Raw genomic sequence first — 19,776 nt, forward strand, 5'->3', positions numbered from 1 at the left:
GGGGCTGGTATTCTCAGACTGAGGAAACCATTAGATGCGACAGTTCCAGAACTTTACCCGGCTCTTCTCGTTTCTTGGTGCAGTGGCAATTGGGGTAATAAGGTTAATTGCAGCTCACAGCTGCCACTAAGCCCTAGATGAGTAATGGGAGGCGTCTACGAGACCCCCCATTTCTAATCTGTAAGTAAAAATAAATTAACAGAAATACCGAAAAAATCCTTTATTTGAAAAAAAATACAAAAAACACCCTCTTTCACCACTTTATTAACCATCAAAACACCAAGGGCTGACAATCTACACGAGTTTACCACAATGATTCTAGCTCTGCTACATCTGAAGTCACAGCGAGAGGCCATAGAACATGACTGCCTGTTCTGAGCTTCAGGCAGAGAATGTATGAGCCGCTTGATAACTGGTGACATCACTCGTTATTTCTGGTCACAGCTGGAGGTTCCCACGGTCCTCCACCTGTGATCACAGGTAATCTGACCATCGGTGACCTCAGTCAACTCATCTTCACAACCCTGCAACTCCTGGCAGAAAACCAAATATTTTTGCCAAGACATGCAGATTTGGTGCTGAAATTTTTACACTATTCCTGCACCGATTCTACACCTACTGGGAAAAAACAAAAAATCGCATCACAACTGCATCATACCGCATGCAGATTTGATGCAATCTTTGCCTGGAGCTGTAGATTGGGCGCAGGAATATGATGTAAAAATTTCAGCACCAAATCTACATCCCTTGGCAAAAATACCACGGTTTTCTGCCAGGATATGCAGGTCTCACCTGAGGTGAGGTCACTGACGTTACTGAGGTCACCTGAAGTGAGGTTACCTGCCGTCACAGGTGGAGGACCATGGGAACCTCCAGCTGTGACTGCAAATCTCTTGAGTGACATCACCGCTGATCGCGTGGCTCAGTCTCTGCCTGAAGTTACAACGTGTGGTCATGTGCCATGATTGCGCTCTGTGACATCAGATATGTAGCAGAGCTGGAATTGTCGTACAACCTCGTATGGATTACGTCGGACCTGCAGGGGTGTTTTTTGGGGTTGATAAAGTGGTGAAAGAGGGTGCTTTTTGTATTTTATTTCAAATAAAGGATTTTTTCAGTGTTTGTGTTTATTTACTCTCACTTACAGATTAGTAATGAGGAAGGTCGCATAGATGCCTCCCATTACTAATCTAGCACTTACTGGCAGCTGTGATCTTTTATTAACCCTTTATTACCCTGACTTCCACCGGACCACGGCAATCGTGAAGAGCCAGGTAAAAGTTCCAGGATTGTTACATTTAATGAATGCAGTAATCCTGGGTGGCTGTAGGCTGCTATTTTTAGGCTGGGAGGCAGCCCAGTAAGCATGGGTCTCCCCAGCCTGAGAATACCAGCCCCCAGCTGTCGTGCATTATCTTTGCTGGGTATCAAAATTAGGGGGACCGCATGATGTTTTTTTAATTATTTATAAATAATTTAAAAAAAAGAAATTTGCATACCGTCCCTCCTATTTTGATACACAACCAAGATAATCACTCAGGTGAGGGCTTCAGCATGTAGCCGTATGCTTTATTGGTGCTGGGTATCATAATATGGGGGGAACCTACGCCAAATTTTTTTTTTTTTTACTGTATGATATAGACCCAAGACAGCACCTGTGATTGATTGCAGGCAGATACTGTCACACAGGCTGGGGGAGCGTCTGACTGCAACCAATCACAAATGCCAGGATAGCTGGTGGGCGGGGAAAGCAGTGCATATGCAATGAAAGTAATGAGTGGCCTTGGAAGTGAAAGGGCGGCCACGAGAGCAGCTACTGCCGTGCTGGGGCCTTGGTAAGTATGAAGTGCTTACTTCATTCTAATTTTTTTTATTTTTCCTTTTTTTTCATTTCCTGAGTTGCCAGATCCGGATCAACACCCGGAATCCCATGGCGGGGCACGGCACTCGGGTAAGTTTGAAGCCGCGCAGATCCAGACTTTTACAGTCTGAGTCCACTCATCACTAGTAGTGATCTGAAAGTTCTCTCTTTGCTCTTTGGGCAGGAAGGAGGATACACAAATTACCCATGCCTTTTGTGTGAATGGAACAGCAGTGATAGGACGCATCTTTGGAGTCAAAAAAGTTGACCAATGATAACATCTTTGTAACCTGGATTCAAGAACATAGTTGCAGAAAGTTTAGTTCATTTCACTAAAGTTCTCCTGCAATCACTCAACATTAAGCTTGGACTGATGAAGCAGTTTGTGAAATCTCCACTGAAAAAAGGAGAGACTTTTAAGTACCTGTGTATCAAGTTTCAGGGACTGTCCAAAGCAAAACTGAAGGAAATAATTTTTGTGCGTTCAGATATTTGGAAGCTCATGAAAGATAATGTGTTTGAAACAAAAAAATGAAAGCTGTTGAGAAAAGGGCTTGGGATTCTTTTAAAGAAGTCTAGAAGAAATTTCTAGGTAACAACAAAGATTCAAAATTTAAAGGGGTGGTTAACCCATATTTTTTATTTTCTAGATCGATATTATATTGAGAAACAATGTTTCTCTCAAATACCTTATGTTGGCAATAGTGCCTGTGAGAGGCGCTATTGCAGACTGCTGTTCCCCATGCCTGACCCCCGAGCTCCGTGACCTCAGGGATCCGGTGACGTCACGTCAAGTTCCTGCTCATGTCTCATCATTGCGGCCAGCCCTAGTCTTCCTGAGTCACTGAGCTGTTGGTGGTGTTTCACCGATTGTCATAGCCCAGTGTGTCTCCTGCTTGCTTCGCTCTGCTGTGAGGGAGGAGGGAGTAGATGGGCAGTGATGAGTGGTGAAACACCACCCACAGCCCATCACTCACTGACACTGCGGCCGGCCGCGGTGTCAGGAACTTGACGTGATGTCACCGGATCCCCGAGGTCACGGAGCCCGGGGGTTAGGCATGTGGCACAGCGGTCTGCAATAGCGCCTCTCACAGGCACTATTGCCAACATAAGGTATTTGAGAGAAACATAGTTTCTCAATATAATATCGATCTAGAAAATAAAAAATATGAGTAAACCATTTTAAGTCCACATTGAAGATCATGCTGAAATGTTTCAAAGCCTTAAGTTTTCTAATTAATTTGAAGTTACATTTTTTACATTACCACATGGACTGCTTTCCTGAAAACCTTAGTGTAGTTATCGAAGAGCAAGGAGAAAAGTTTCATCAGGATATCAGGGAGCTGGAACGACGATACCAAGGTAGATGAGACATGAACATGATGGGGAAATACTGCTGGATGCTTCACAGAGTAGATCCACAGGCTTTCTATAGGAGAAAAGGGATCAAAAGAAGCTTTGATTATAAAAGGAAAAAGGGCAAGAAGTAATTTCCAATAAAGTTGCATAATGAAGTGTAATAATTTTTTATGTATAATATAGTGTACATTTTTGCTACAATAAAGATTTTTCATGTTCATCTCACTTGTATGGAATTTCACATGCATTTTGTGCAAACCCGTATGTGATGGTTAAAAATGTAAGTGTTTTTTTTTTTAAAATCTGGGCATAAGAAAACATAGGAATCAGTCAATGCATTTGAAAACTTTTTCATAAACCCAAATTCTGCATACCTGCAATTATAATAGGGCATAAGAGGTATTGCGATAGACCCAGAATCAATTGTCTAGTGTGGTTGCTTAGTGTTGTTGATATCTTATTGAAGATGTCCTGTGGTTTTACGAAACTACAATTGAACTGTTTGGCCATAATGACCATCGTTACGTTTTGATGAAAAAGGGAGAAGCTTTGAAGCCTAAGAACACCCTCCCAACTGTGAAACAATGGGGGTGGCAGCATCATGTTGTGGGGTTGTTTTGCTACAGGAGGGACTGGTGCTCTTCACAAAATAGATGGCATCATGAGGAAAGAAGAGTATGTGGCAATACTGAAGCAACATCTCAAGACATCAGCCAGTAACTTAACCCGTTCATGTTCACAACCTAGGACGTAATGGTACATCCTAAATCATAAAGGGGTGATCACAACCGGCTGCTGTGGTGAGCCGGTAGTGATCCCCTCACATGTCTGCTGATTTGAACAGCAAACATGTGTACCTCGCAGGCGTAGGTGGATCTGCAATCCAGCAATCCACCCATGCCTGTTAACCCCTTAAATTGTACTGTCAAATGTGACAGCACGATTTAAAGCACCGCAGCGGGGAACGCGCCATTCCCCGTCACCATTGGCAGCCCCGTGACGCGATCACGGGGAGTTGATGGCTGCATGGTAGCACAGGGTTATGTGATGACTCCTGTCGCTATCATGACGTAGTTCCTGTTACAGCCGACAGAGTTCCGGCTGTAACAAGAATGCAGCATTTTTGCTGTTTAGAGCAATGCTGCTCTGATCAGGAGAAATTAATGAGTGATCAGACTGCTGATCCTTATAGCCCCCTAAGGGGACTACTAACATAAAATAGTAAACAAATGTTTAAAACATAAAAAAATAAAAAATGTATAAGTTCAAATCATCCCCCATTCGCCTCATTGAAAATTAAAGGGTTAAAAAATAAAAAAAATATACACATATTTTGTATTACATCTTTCAGAAAATCTATTTATGAAAATATAAAATCAATTAATCTGATCGATACACAGCATAGTGGCAAAAAAATCCAAACGACAAAATTACGTTTTTTTTGGTTGAAGCAAATTTTGTGCAAAATGCAATAACAGGCAATCAAAACATAGCACCTGCACAAAAATGGTACCATTACCAATGACAGCTCGAGACGCAAAAAATAAGCCTTCAGTGAGCCCCATATCCTGAAAAGTGAGAACGCTATGGGTCACGCAATATGGCGCAAAAAATGCTCCACTTTTTTTGGACATACTTCTGATTTTTTTTAACCCCTTAGATAAAAGTAAACTTGTACATTTTGGTGTCTATGAACTCATACTGACCTGAGGCATCACACCGACAGATCAGTGTTACCATATAGTGAACACCATGAATAAAATACCCCAAAACCAATTGTACAATCACACTTTTTTCAAGTTTTTCCCGCACTTAAATTTTTTTTGCCGTTTTCCAGTACACTGTATGGTAAAATGTATGGCTTCTTTTAAAAGTGTAACTCATCCTGCAAAACACAAGCCCTCATATGGCAAGATTGACAAAAAAATATAAAAGTTACGGCTCTCAGAAGAAGGGGAGCAAACAAACTCCGAAAAACGGAAAATCGTCCAGGCGTGAAGAGGTTAAAGCTTGAGCGGAAATGGGTCTTCCAAATGGACAATGACCAGAAGCATTCTACAAAATCTGGTTACAAAGTGGCTGAGGGATGAAAGTCAATATTTTGGAGTGGCCATCACAAAGCCTTGATCTCAATCCTATTGAAAATTTATGTGTAAAGCTGAAAAGGCAGGTGCGAGCAAGGTGACCTACAAACGTTATACCAGTTCTGTCAGGAGGAATGGGCTCAAATTCCTACCAACTATTGTGAGAAACTTGTGGAAGGATATCCAAAATGTTTGACTCAAGTCATACAGTATACATACAGACCCAAGTCAAGGGCAATGGCACCAAATACTAATGAAATGTATGTAAACGTTTGACTTTGCAGATAGTAATAAAAATACCTTAAAACATTCTCTCTCTCATTATTCTGGCATTTGGCAAATATAATTAATTTTGGTTCCTAATTGACCTAAAACGGGAAAGGTTTATTCTGATTTCTTGTCTGATAGTGAGAAAAATATGCATATGTGTCTTTTTAGATATGGTATGTAAACTTCTGGTTTCTACTGTATTTTGCACAAAACACGTGTGAAATTTATACAAGCGAGATGAAAAAGAAAAATCTTTATTGTGGCAAAAATGTGCACAATATTGTTTATTGACCATTCATTCTGAAACTCTATTCAAAATTCATTCTTGTGCTATTTCCTTCTCTTTTCAAATCTTCTCTTGATACCTTTTGTCTTATAAAATACCTGCGGATCTTCTCTGTGAAGTATCCGCAGTAGTCCCCCATGTTGTTCATGTTCCATCTACCTTGCTATCTTCGTTCCATCTCCTTGATATCCTGATGAAATCTTTCTCCCAGCTACCAGCACCAAGGTTTACAGGAAAGTAGTCCAAATGGGAATGTAAAACATATAACTTCAAATTCATTGGAAAACTCAAGACTTTGAAATATTTCAGCACATTCTCCACGATGGACTAAAGGCTGCTTTACATGTGTCGATTTCTTGCCCGTGTCGCACTATGCTGTTGTGGCGCCCTGGACTAGCCAGGTCGTCACAGGTACTACAACACAACACCCCCCCACCCCAGATAGGCACATCAGTCAGACACAAAATCCTTGTTGCCTCCCTCCAGGGGCTGATGTCCACACCAGGTGGGGTGGAGCCAGGCGGTTGGCCCCACCCACTGAGTTCACAGTCCTGGAGGCGGGAAAGGAAGTCAGTCAGAAGTGAGTAGGAGTCAGGAGAGGAGTGAAGTGGTAGTAGAGGAGCAAACTGACCGTGTCCGGGTACGTGGCCCGGGCACCGAGAGCAAGGTTGGCAGACGGTGGTGGCCGTCTGCAGGAGAGGCAGATCAACGCGGAACCATAGGACCGGGGACGGGCGGTGGCCCGCCGGTACCGAACCGGGGAGCGAAGTGAAGCCAGCACAAACCGGCAGGGCCTGCGGACCCCGACCAGGCTTGGAGTCGCCGTTAAACAGGTCAAATCCGTTAGTGACCGGAACCCCAGGGGTTTCCAAACAGCCAAGACCCGATTGAAGGCAACCGTCCAAACAGCACAAGGGAAATACAGCTACCGCCACAGCTAGAGTTCCCAGGGCCAGAGCCTGCGGGCAAAAGGGCTCATCCGGCACATATCCACACTGGGGACCGGGTTACCGGTGGGAAGACATCGGGACCGAACACACACAAAAGGTGCAGGGAAAGGCAGCCACCACCAACCATCCGGGAGAAGCCACAGCAGCCGGCTGCGGGACCCGTCCATCCAGCCGTTTGTTTTACCAGAGACTGTGCATCCATTTGTGGCTGAGTGAGTACTACCGTGCCGACTGGCACCGCGCTGCGCAGTCCAAGCGACCCTGCACCTTGCCAGCCCTGCTTCCCCGTCTCCTCAACCGGGCCCCGGGACTACCAACCCCCCTACCCACGGAGGGGGAAAACATCTCAGCTGCTCCCTAACAACGCTCCCGGGATCCCTGTCACCAGCAGCGGTGGTGCCCACCTTCACCACAAACCGTGGGTGGCGTCACGGACCAAACCCCCAAACCAAACCACCCCTTTCACTCACGGGCGAGGAGCGCCTCTCGAGTCCCCGGATCCGGCCCACCGCTCGAGCCACCGAGCAGCAGCAGCAGCAGCAGCGCCGGACCCGAGCGTCAACGAGAGCGCAGCAGCGACGGCTCCCTCCCCGCCCGCGACACTGTAACCCCCGTCACACGTACTTACCTTCCAAACGACCTCGCTGTGGGCAGCGAACATCCACTTCCTGAAGGGGGAGGGACGTTCGGCGTCACAGCGACGTCACACAGCGGCAGGCCAATAGAAGCGGAGGGGCAGCGATGAGCGGGACGTAAACATCCCGCCCACCTCCTTCCTTCAGCATTGCCGGTGGGATGCAGGTAAGCTGCAGTTCATCCTTCCCGGGGTGTCACACAGAGCGATGTGTGCTGCCTCGGGAACAATGAACAACAGGACGTTCGATTTTTAGAAAATGAGCGACGTGTCAACGATGAATGAGAAGGTGAGTATTTCTGCTCGTTCATTGGTGTCACACGCTACAATATCACTAACGATGCCGGATGTGCGTCACTTGCGACGTGACCCCGCCGACATCTCGTTAGATATATCGTAGCGTATAATGCCCGCTTTATATTTTTGATCTTTGTTGTTACCTAGAAATTTCTTCACAACTTCTTTAAAAGAATCCCAAGCCCTTTTCTCAACAGCTTTTATTTTTGTTTTGAACACATCCTCCTTTATGAATTTCAAAATATCCGAACCCACAAAAATGTCTTCAGTTTTGCTTTGGACAGTCGCTGAAACTTTTAAGAACATACACAGGGACTTTTAATTATACAGGTACTTGAAAGTCTCTCCTTCTTTCGGTAGAGCTTTCACAAACTGTTTCATCAGTCCAAGCTTATTGTGGAGCAGGAAAACGTTTGTGGGATTAACTAAACTTCCCGGAACTATGTTCTTGAGTTCAAGTTACAATGACGTTCTCATTGGCCAACTGCTTTGACTCCAGAAATGAGTCCTATCCCGGCTGTCCTATTCACACAAAAAGCATGGGTACTTTGTGTATCCTCCTTCCTGCCCCAAGAATAAAGAGAGACCTTTCAGATCACTACATATTGACCATCATTGATCCTCATAGCTAAGTTTCTTGAGAATAAAGTCTAAATTCTCATGGCTTTCCTTCAAGTGCACAGAATGCCCTAATGGCACTGAAGCATACTTGCTGCCATTGTGCAGTATCACAGCTTTGAGACTTTGTTTTTGGATGAAGCAATAGTCTCCACTCACTCACATTGTACTCGGTATCAAATATCTTCTACATCAGCTCAGGAACATCACTGCAATACCAATGAGCACCGTCTTGAGAGACGTATGGAAGGAATTCTTTTTGGAATCTTAATTGAATTCTATTCTTTTGGAAGCCTATGGAGTCATTGTTTATGAAAAAAACTGTATGTGATGGAGTTATTTTTATATTTTTACTGAGTTCAGCTTTCAAAAGTATGTAGAAATCACCTCCTACTTTTCAAACAGTTTTACCCTTGCAGACCTGTATAATAATTTCCACAATTTGATGTGTTTACATTTTTTTTTTCCTACGCTAAGTAAATCCTCTATATCTGTCCCTCCTATGTACTGTGTAATGGTTATGTCTGACTGTACAGGAACATGGTCTGATCATACTACAGCTCTTGGGCAGGGGAAGAAGTTAAAAAAAAGTAAACAAACATTTCAGTATGGGACCATAAATTATTCTTTCTTTGAGACAAAACATTTTTTAAAAACGGGCAGGTTTTACCTCACAAAAAGAATCAGCTATGATCCAATGCTGTCTTATCTGTATACTCTATTTCCATGCTCCCCTGCTGAGGAGATGTGGTATGATCAGACCATGTCCCTGTACGGTCAGACACGGCCATTACACAGTACATAGCAGGGGCACATTTATAAGATTATTTCAGCACGGAAACTTTTTTTTTAAAAAAACATCCAATTTTGTAAATTAATATTATTTCAAGATCTAGTCATTAAAATCAACTTTAAAATTAACTTTCTTCTTGGGAAAACCTCTTTAAGCTGTAGAATATTGAAATAAGTGATGATTTCTTTAAGTACGTGAATAAAACGTTGCTGTTATATAAGTTCCTATTAACCATTTCCAATGATGATCAAAGCTAATTTAATGTTTCTGACACACTTTACTTGTAAAAGCCAAATAAATTTGTCCCGGAGAAAGATGAAGGTCAGCCATGCTGGGTATATGAGCTCTGTACCATCAGGTCACGCAGATGGTGTAAGCAGGTGCAGATCTCCACACTGCCAGGGTAACAACATTAGTGCTTTGCTGTGTTGCAAAGCAATTAATCTAGCCTGTTGAAGTCCACAGGGTAAAGCTACCACACTGAAGAAAGAAAAAAAAATAAAATAATATGTCCAGATGTTTTCTGTATTCTTTAAAATATCTTGAATTTTCCATTAAATTAACCATTTTCCTAGCTTCAGGAGCATATGAAATAGCTAGATGTATGACGATGTGTAGTGAAGAGGTTAAGGTTTTCGTACAACACTGGGATTATGTGTTCAGCAGAATAACAAAAAGATCCCATATGAGTAAAATGAAAATGCTGATAGAAGATGTCTCATATTAAATGATGAGGCATCACATACTACTGTACATTCATTTCATAACAGGTTGGTAAAAAAACTTAGACAAATGTACGGTATATTTGTTTTTCCTATGGGAGCAGTTGTGTCATCAGTTGCATCTGTTGGATCACCGGATACCTCCCTGCGTGGGACAAAAAACCTGCATACGACATTTTTCTGTTCAGTTATATCAGCCTGTTGACGCATAGCAAATATTTCACAAAATAGCCAGAGAACGGGTTCATGAGGACTCAGCCTAAAATTTTATATGTAGCCATAACCAAAAAAGGTACTGTAATTTGATGCTTGGGATTGAGCTGGCATTCACTGTCAAATAAGAGTGCCAAGGAAACACAGGTAATAATGACTCTGAGGTCCGACTCTACAGCCACAAGCAATTATAACCTGATCATTGCTCACTAGTTTTCGACTGATATATTCTCCATACATTTTAAGGCGTCTTTCGCACGTCTGTGAAAATCACGCACGTTTTTCAGACCCGCAACACACATCCGTTTTTTTTGTACGTGTGCGGTACGTATTTGCACGTACCGGAGACACTGAGACACGGAGACCCATGTTATTCAATGGTAGATGGCACACACACGTAAAATCACAACGTGTGTCCGTGTGGTAAGTACGTGTGTGCGCTTTAATACATGGACGACATGTCCGTTTTTGGCCGGCACCACGCAGACACGGACCCGCTTTAGTCTATGGGTCCGTGCCTGCACGGACCGCACACGGAGTATGTCCATGTTCAGCACGTATCGTCCGTGTCCGTTTTTAATCACAAAATCTGAAACACTTGTTACCAATCTATCAGGTCAATTGATGGCAAACAAAAACACGAGGATCTCATGATGAATGATTAACAACGTTAATTGGGTAAGAATGCGGGCCTTTATAAACGGACAGCACACGTACGTATTTTATGTCAATACGGACATTCCACACGCACACACGGCTCGCATACGCCATCACACGGATGCCATACGTACCGGAGAAACGCCCCTAAAAAACGGAACACGAACCCGAAAAACGGACGGTGAGACACGTACATTTTTTTTGCGGGAGTGTGTTTTAGGCCTCACGGACGTGTCAAAGGTACGTATTGTTTATGGCACACGTGTGTTCTCCGTGTGTTATAGGAAAGTAACTTTCTGCTCACCTGTCCCTGGCGTTGCTGTCCGTGGTGCTGATCTACGTTCTCCGGTCCTGCGGACTCCCCGCTGCTGCTGCTTCCGGCCGAAGTGGAGTGAATATAGGATGAGCATAATGAGCAGCGGTCGGATGTAAGTGACAGCAGCGGCAGAGATAGCAGTGCTGGAGAAGGTGAGTATAGAAATTCTTTTTATTTCATAGACACGTGTGTTTTCTCCGGTGCGTGTCACACGGATCACATCCATGCGGTCCGTGTGACACATGTAATGCCGGAGAAAAACGGACATGTCTGCTTGTGGAGCACATGGCCACACGTATGCTCCACACGAACACACGGTCCACGGCAAAACATGCACGTGAGTGCAGACCCATTGATGTTAATGGGTCTACGTGTGCCAGTGTCTCCGGCACGTGATGAAACGGACCAAACACTAACCGGAGACATGGACGTGTGAAGGAGGCCTAAAGAATAGTTGGCTGCATTTGTTTATAGTCACATCTCAATCGAACTGAGAACACAAAAGAAGAAAAAGAAACCGAGGTATGGTCAAAAATATTTTTTAATTGGTAAGTCAAGTCACGTAAGTGGAGTCAAACACAAGAAAAAAGTATAAAAAATGAGGTGGTACAGATAAAATCGCAGCAAAGGCAAGAAAAACGTTCGTGGCAGTAAAATCAATATCCTAAAGTGCACTGTCACTGATTCCATAGAGCATGTAACATATAACATACACTGATAAACTGAATAAATGGGTATATTTCAAACAACTATTGCATAGAAAAGTCAAGAGGAATCTAATAATAATAAAGTGCCAATGCAGTATTGGAATAATATATACCTATGAGCTGCAAAGACAACTAAATAGTGCATGCAGATAGAGAGCTGGTGCTCGCACCTTAAGATACCACTGCACTATAAAGTGAATAAGAACTCTATAAAGTGTCAGTGCAGTATGAATGGGAAGGAGTTAATGCATGCAAAATAGCAGATGTGTTATACATTGATGGGCAGTGAAATATAAATACAATACTGCAAAATATACATATAATAAAGTGCCAGTGCAAAATAATCAAAGTTAATGGATGATTCAATACACAATCAATTAGTGATGATATGAATGCTACTGCGGCACTTTTTTTGCTTACTGGAGCAGTTTGAAATAGAAAATAACTATCAATCCATTAACAAATCTGTTTTCTAAAGACTCAAATGTTAAAAATAAATGGATCCAGTTAAAATCAGTCATTTAAAAAAGGGAATAAAAGTTGTGTCTGGACAACATTTTTGCCAACAGATTGATGCAGTATCCATTCTAACCGATGATTACAGGACATGAGAATTTAGTCTAATGCGGGCTTTACACGAGACGACTGATCGTGCGATGCATCGTCGGGGGTCACAGTTTTCGTGACGCACATCCGGCATCGTACACAACGTTGTCTCGTGTAACACCTCCTAGCGATGCAGTATCGCTCACAAATCGTGAGTCGTGTACTCGTCGCTAGGTTTCATAAAATTGTTTAATTAAAATGGCGGCAATTGTTCATCGTTTCCGTGGCATCACACGTTGCTCCTTGTGACACCACGGGAACGATGAACAGCAGCTTACCTTTCTCTTGGCAGCTTACCTGCCTCCCGCGGCAACTGACGGCTTAATGGAAGGAAGGAGGTGGGTGGGATGCTTACATCCCGCTCATCTCAGCCCCTCCGCTTCTATTGGCTGGCTGCCGTGTGACGTCGCTGTGACGCTGAACGTCCTTCCCACTCCAGGAAGTGGACGTTCGTCGCCCACAGCGAGGTCGTCCGGAAGGTAAGTACGTGTGACGGGGGTTAAACGAGTTTGTGCGCCACGGGCAACTAATTGCCCGTGACGCAAAAACGACGGGGGCAGATACGATCGATCGTGCTATCGCACAATCGGTCGTCTCATGTAAAGCAGGCTTAAGAAATCTGTTCAAGATTCTAAATGGGAGTTTTTCCCTTTCAAACAAGCAACAAAGCGATTTTGCCGATGTAAAGGGTTTGACTTACTGAACTCATTAATTGGCTGCAGCGCTATTGACATGATATCACTGCATATGCCTCTAAATAATTTTAAATTAGTCAGTTTCTTAAAGTGAATCTGTCAGTAGGATCAAACCTCCTAAACGATCTATATGGGCATGCATGTCATAAGAAGCTGAATAAAATGATACCTTGATATTTGCGATCCGATCTCTTATTCCAGAAATATCCACATCTTTCTTATAAATGAGTTGTTCCAAACTATGAGCCAGATACTGTTCTTCATGAGAATTTGCCTCAAGACTTTTTTTTTTTTTTTTAAATAAAAGGGGGAGTTACAAATGTGAGACATACAGTATAACTAACACAGAACAATATAAGGGATCCTTATCTAATAACAAACATGTTAACAGCTGCAGCTCTCACAGCTCTGCTTTTTTTGGAATGGCGTAGGAAGGGTTAATGCCACGCTGCCATGAATAGAAAGAAACTCCAGGAAAAATGAATGGTGATTTTATTTAACAACACATTTCAGAGAGTTCTTTCTCCTTCATCAGGTAAAAATCTGATTTTGACCTGATGAAGGAGAAAAAAATATCCGAAATGTGTTGTTAAATAAAATCACCATTCATTTTTCCTGGAGTTTCCTTCTATTCATGGCAGCATGGCATTAACCCTTCCTGTAGCATTCCACATCTACCTACCTGTAGGGCTGCAGCAGCTCCTTCTTCCTCCCGGAAGAAGCGGTGTTTACCGCGAAACGGCCGTCGGAGGTCCCCTCTGGCTTGGCCTGGATCCCCCTAACCACCACTGTACTTAGGTAAGCACCTTTCCACCCTCCCTATGTGGACATACAAAGGCTGATGTATGGGTTTTAATCTATATACATGGGTCCTCCACTATGGTTCTTGTGACTCCATGAATATTGTATATACAATTCTTTATCCAGCAACAGTGTATGCATCAGTACGAGTGCTTCTTTTGAATCAGGCTCGGTTTGCAGGATCTGTTAAATCTTGCTGACTAATGGAATCGATGTGATTCAGCATTTTATACTCATTCAGATTGCCTGCAAGCTGGCCTGCTTCAGCTCTGATACCCTGACTCTATAAAAGTTATTTTCAGTGTGGTTCTTGGGATCCGGGTATTTAATCCCTCTGTCTTGCTCGCTATGTCCTCTATACAAGTTGTTGTTATCTATTGATATGTATAATAAATTTCTACTTTTGCACTAAAACTCCTAGTGCTCTTGTTTTTTGAAATTGCTCCTGGAGTGTGTTGTCTCAGGGCCACACTGGAGGGTTAATCCCATACCCTGTCTGGTGCTGCCCACAATGAGACCTTAAGCTATGACCATGAGGCTCTTTGTTTGGACCAGTATAGTGGTAGCGAATGTCACAACCCACCAAGGTGAGCCTCGCTCTGTGATTTCACCTTCATTCATCACCCAGGTAAGACCTTTTTTGCACTTCTCTGTCTTCTAGCTTTTATTACAGAACTCCGCTTTATTGCAACAATATGACAACCCTGTCTGCCTGTGAGATGGAGGCTGAAATTGAGTGGAACCTGCAGATGTCCTGTCATGACTCATGGCAGTCAGTGTTCCCTGGAACATGGCCGGTGGGAGGGGCCCCCCGCCGTGCCTCGTTCCTAGGATCATGGTGCCTTATCAATGGGGCACTTCCGTTCATGCGGCGCCAGTTTTATTTCTGCTCTGCAGTGTGTCGCTTGTCCCTTGTAAGTTGTCTGATCGAGCCTACCATCCTTACTGTGTTTGTTTCCCCTGCCTCCCATCCTGACTGTGTTCATTCTCTCTGCCTCCCATCCTGACTGTCCGTCCTTCCTGCTTCCCGTCCTGACAGCCTCCGTGGCTCTCTGACTCCGGTCCTCCCCTCTCTGTTGTTCTGTCCTCCTTTACTCTCTGCTACTACCTGCTCTCTAGACTCCCAACTTCGGCTTGCAATTAAACTCTGTGCTCCCCCGGTCTTTGACTTTCTTTCTCTGTTTTCTGACTTCACTCTCCCTTGACTCTGTCTCCGTCTGATCCCTGGTACCACGTCGACCTCCTGGCTCTGACTCCGGCTCACCCACGCCTTCCACTAAGGAAACTAGTGCCATCTAGTGGAGAGTTTCTGCCTTGCACTCTCCTGGTGTTCCAGCTCCATCTGTTGGTTTCATGTGTCAGTTTGTCAGTTATAATCACACACAGCTCTGTAGTGAGATCCAGACAGCAGCCATCACATATCACACTGATAATTTCCATTCAATTGAAAATAATCCCTGAAGGTAGATTGTCATGCAGGCCCATAGCCTGGAACAGCTCTTTTACATATAAGGAAAAAGGTGGATTTCTTGGGAATAAGACATCGGAATGCAGATATCAAGGTATCATTGTATTCAATGTCCTCTGACCTACATGTCCATATAGATGGCTTAGGAGGGTTAATCCTACTGTCAGATTCCCTTTAAATAACATGCTATAATCTGCCCCTCGCTGTATATAGCACATCCAGTGTGCTGGGGTGGGGTGCTGGGGCCCACTCCTGCACAGTGATCAGTCAGAAGATTCCCCTGCTCGCTTTTGGATCAATCTAAGTTGCTGAGAGTTTATGTTATTACACCTTATAATAATTCCAGCCCTATTCTTTCTGTACCAAAATGATTTGTCACTACAGTCACTGGTCTATGTCACTACAGTCACTGGTCTATGTCACTACAGTCACTAGACTATATCATTGACTCATTGGCCACATCATAAATATACCTTTCCTGAATGTGGCCCACGACTAGATTTTTAATTGGAATGTTTTGGTAAGTTATAACCATTCAGTAAAGCTGCTCTGCTCATTTATATTCATGCAAAATTCTTTTAAATGTATTCTTATCTGATCTGTACTTAATCTGAGATTAATAACCATTGAAGTATATACTTTATTCTCAGGTAAAAATACCATTACAATTAGATGGGATGTACTAAAAGCTGAAATTGGGACAAGGAGTGTCTAATTATTCAAGCCTTTATTTCTACAAACTTGTGTCCAATAATAAAATCTCACTGAGCTGTGATGTTTGAATAGCTGAATAGTTTCTATTTTAATCCTGTTCCTATCCAATGACTGCCTTGTAGAGTGCGTCTGTATTGCTGAGAGCATAGCTGATGAGTAGAGGTTTGGTTAGTTACACTGCTCGGGGTACATAAAAGCTTGGTACAAAAATTGAAAAATATTTATTGAAACAAATTGAGTCTTTGAGGAAGGAAGCATTGTATGGCCTATAAGTCTTCCTACACCAATTTGGTGCTCTCCACAAGATGAACCTTTCCCCCACAAAGCATTATTATTATTATAGCGCCATCAATTCCATGGCGCTTTACATGTGAAAGGAGTATACATAGTAGGGACAAGTACAGTAATCATAAACAATACAAGGCACAGACAGGAAGCGAAGGACCGAGGTCCCTGCCCGCGAGGGCTCGCAGTCTACAAGGGATGGGTGAGGTTACAGTAGGTAACGGTAGAGCTGGTCGTGCGGCGCTATATCAGACTGAGGGTTACGGCAGGTTGTAGGCTTGTCGGAAGAGGTGGGTCTTCAGGTTCCTTTTGAAGCTTGTCAAGGTAGGCGAGAGTCTGATGTGTTGTGGCAGAGCATTCCAGAGTATGGGGGAGGCACGGGAGAAATGTGCACACGGCATCTTTTTCAGGTGTGTTCTGCCAGGAATTTTATATGTGAAATAAAAAAACAAAAAGCTGATGGCAAAGCTGCAGGGAAAAACAACATAAAAGACGACAAATAAGACACTCCAGGAAACACACCACCACCATTTTCCTTTAGTGCCTTCTGCTTCAAAAATGATGTGGTACACCATTGTCTATATGATGCTGAGTGCACAAACCCTTCAGCACCTTAGTTTTATAACACATAATTAAAAGGGATTTTGAGGATAAATAGTGGTGGCCTTTCATTTAGGCATCTATTAACCGGAAAACAGAGTGTTTCCAGCTCCTAGATACCCAGTATATTTCTCCTTTACACACACACAGACTATTAAAGGCATTGTCCACTACTCAGACAACCCCTTTTCAATTCCTATGTTTTGCCCTAGTAAAATAGCAACTATTCTTGCCTTTGGTGCCAGTGCCGTTCCAATGGTGATGGCAGTGGCTCTCGTGAGGATCACATAACATTGTCCCTTTGCCCAATTAGCGGTTACTTCACTCTCCTCTCCTTCAGAGCAAGATAGAGCTACAGCTGCTCTCTCACTTCTTCTGGATGTCTGATTTCTCTGAAGGATAGGATAGTTAAGCCAGCACCAATTCGCCATAGGGATTGCATAATATAAAAATGCTATGCTAGCAAGGGAGAGATAGTGTGTAAACTGCTAGAACGGTGCTGGCACCAGAGGTCAGTATTGGTTTTATTATTTTACTGAGGGGAAACATAGGGATTAAGAATGAGCTGTCCGAGTAGTAGACAACCACTTAAATATGAACTGTGTAAGGCTATGTGCGCACGTTGTGTACTGTCAGTGCAGAAATTTCTGCAGCGATTTGAACAGCACATGTGCGCTTCAAATCGCTGCAGAAACAGTCCGTAATGAAAAAAAAAAAAAGCCAATTACATGCGCTCTGACTGCAGCCCCTCCCATAGACAGGGCGGGGGATGCAGGCAAAGCGCAGGAAAGAAGTGACATGTCACCTCTTAGAACGCGCGCTTCGGGCAGCAGCCGAAGCGCTGCGCTCTAATATGCCACGTTCGCACGTCTACTGCACAATCTCCATAGATTGTGCTGGGGACGCAGGATGCATTCAGTTACGCTGCGGTGCAGATCGCAGCATAACTGCATGCAATTACGCAACGTGCGCACATAGCCTAATACTTCACTTCTCCTGTACTGGCTCTGTTGGAAAATTGAAAAGTTCATTCTACTGTAATACACATTCATCTAACATTGCAACTGACCACTGAAAGTCTCCATATAGGAGGTTGGACACCCTGGAGGTCAGACCCTAAAGCTGGTGTCACACATAACGACGACGACAACGACGTCGCTGCTACGTCACCATTTTCTGTGACGTTGCAGCGACGTCCCGTCGCTGTCGCTGTGTGTGACATCCAGCAACGACCTGGCCCCTGCTGTGAGGTCGCCGGTCGTTGCTGAATGTCCAGCTTCATTTTTTGGTCGTCACTCTCCCGCTGTGACACACACATCGCTGTGTGTGACAGCGAGAGAGCGACGAAATGAAGCGATCAGGAGCCGGCACTGGCAGCTGCGGTAAGCTGTAACCAGCGTAAACATCGGGTAACCAAGGGAAGACCTTTCCCTGGTTACCCGATGTTTACGCTGGTTACCAGCCTCCGCTCTTGCTGCCAGTGCCGGCTCCTGCACTGTGACATGTGGCTGCAGTATGCATCGGGTAATTAACCCGATGCATACTGTAGCAAGGAGAGCAAGGAGCCAGCGCTAAGCAGTGCGCGCGGCTCCCTGCTCTCTGCACTGTGACATGTAGCTGCAGCACACATCGGGTTAATTAACCCGATGTGTGCTGCAGGAGAGCAAGGAGCCAGCGTTAAGCGCGGCTCCCTGCTCTCTGAACATGTAGCACAGCGACCTTATGATCGCTGCTTCTGCTGTGTTTGACAGCTAAGCAGCGATCATAACAGCGACTTACAAGGTCGCTGTTACGTCACCGAAAATGGTGACGTAACAGCGACGTCGTTGTCGCTGTCGTTTAGTGTGACACCAGCTTTAGGATCCTTATAACAGCAATGTGTTGTCAAAGGATATATAATCCCTTTAAAAGAGGAAAAAAGAACAGATATGCCAGTAAAGGCATGCTTTTATTAGTGATTTCTTTGACAATATACCAATTGAAAAAGGAAGTGACTGTCATAAACTATAAGGGTCTGTGCACACCGGAACTGTGGAATGTCTGCAGCGTAAAGTCTAAGGAAAATTCAAAATAGCAATATCTGAACTCTGTGCGGATATCACTGTGGTTTCTGCTACAAATATATTGAATAGAGAAAACCATAGTGAAAATGTGCAGCATAAATAGACAGGATGCAGACGTCAAATCCGCAGTGGTATCTAGTCTTAAGGCCGCTTTACACGCAACAACATCGCTAACGAGATGTCGTTAGGGGTCACGGAATTCGTGACACACATCCGGCCTTGTTAGTGACGTTATTGCGTGTGACACATACGAGCGACCGCTAACGATGCAAAATACTCACCAAATCGTTTATCGTTGACACGTCGTCCATTTCCCAAATGTCGTTGATCTTCTGGGACGCAGGTTGTTCGTCATTCCTGAGACAGCACACATCGCTATGTGTGACACCCCAGGAATGACGAACAACAGTGTTCCTGCGTCCTCCGGCAACAAGGTGGGCGTGACTTTCATGCGGCCTCTCTCCGCCCCTCCGCTTCTATTGGACGCCTGCCGTGTGACGTCGCTGTTACGCCGCACAAACCACCCCTTAGAAAAGAGGCAGTTCACTGGCCACAGCGACGTTGTTAGGAAAGTAAGTATGTGTGACGCGTACTAGCGATTTTGTCTGGCATGGGCAGCGATCTGCCCGTGACGCACAAATGACGGGGGCAGGTGCGAACGCTAGCGACATCGCTAGCGATGTCGCAGTGTGTAAAGCCCTCTTTACACTGTGGGTCTTATCTGTAGCCATTGAATGACATTTTATACAGATTTCATCCATTACACTTAGGGGTACT

At 44.1% G+C, this 19,776-nt stretch overlaps 1 protein-coding gene across 3 annotated transcripts in view; it reads left to right on the top strand.

The window, feature by feature from the left end:
• The window catches only part of ADAM23 (ADAM metallopeptidase domain 23), a 414,934-nt gene that overhangs the window by 108,824 nt on the left and 286,334 nt on the right, over positions 1 to 19,776 (top strand). The window lies entirely within an intron of this gene.

The sequence above is a fragment of the Anomaloglossus baeobatrachus genome, chromosome 7, assembly GCF_048569485.1.
Source record: "Anomaloglossus baeobatrachus isolate aAnoBae1 chromosome 7, aAnoBae1.hap1, whole genome shotgun sequence".
In the NCBI taxonomy this organism is placed as follows: domain Eukaryota; kingdom Metazoa; phylum Chordata; class Amphibia; order Anura; family Aromobatidae; genus Anomaloglossus; species Anomaloglossus baeobatrachus.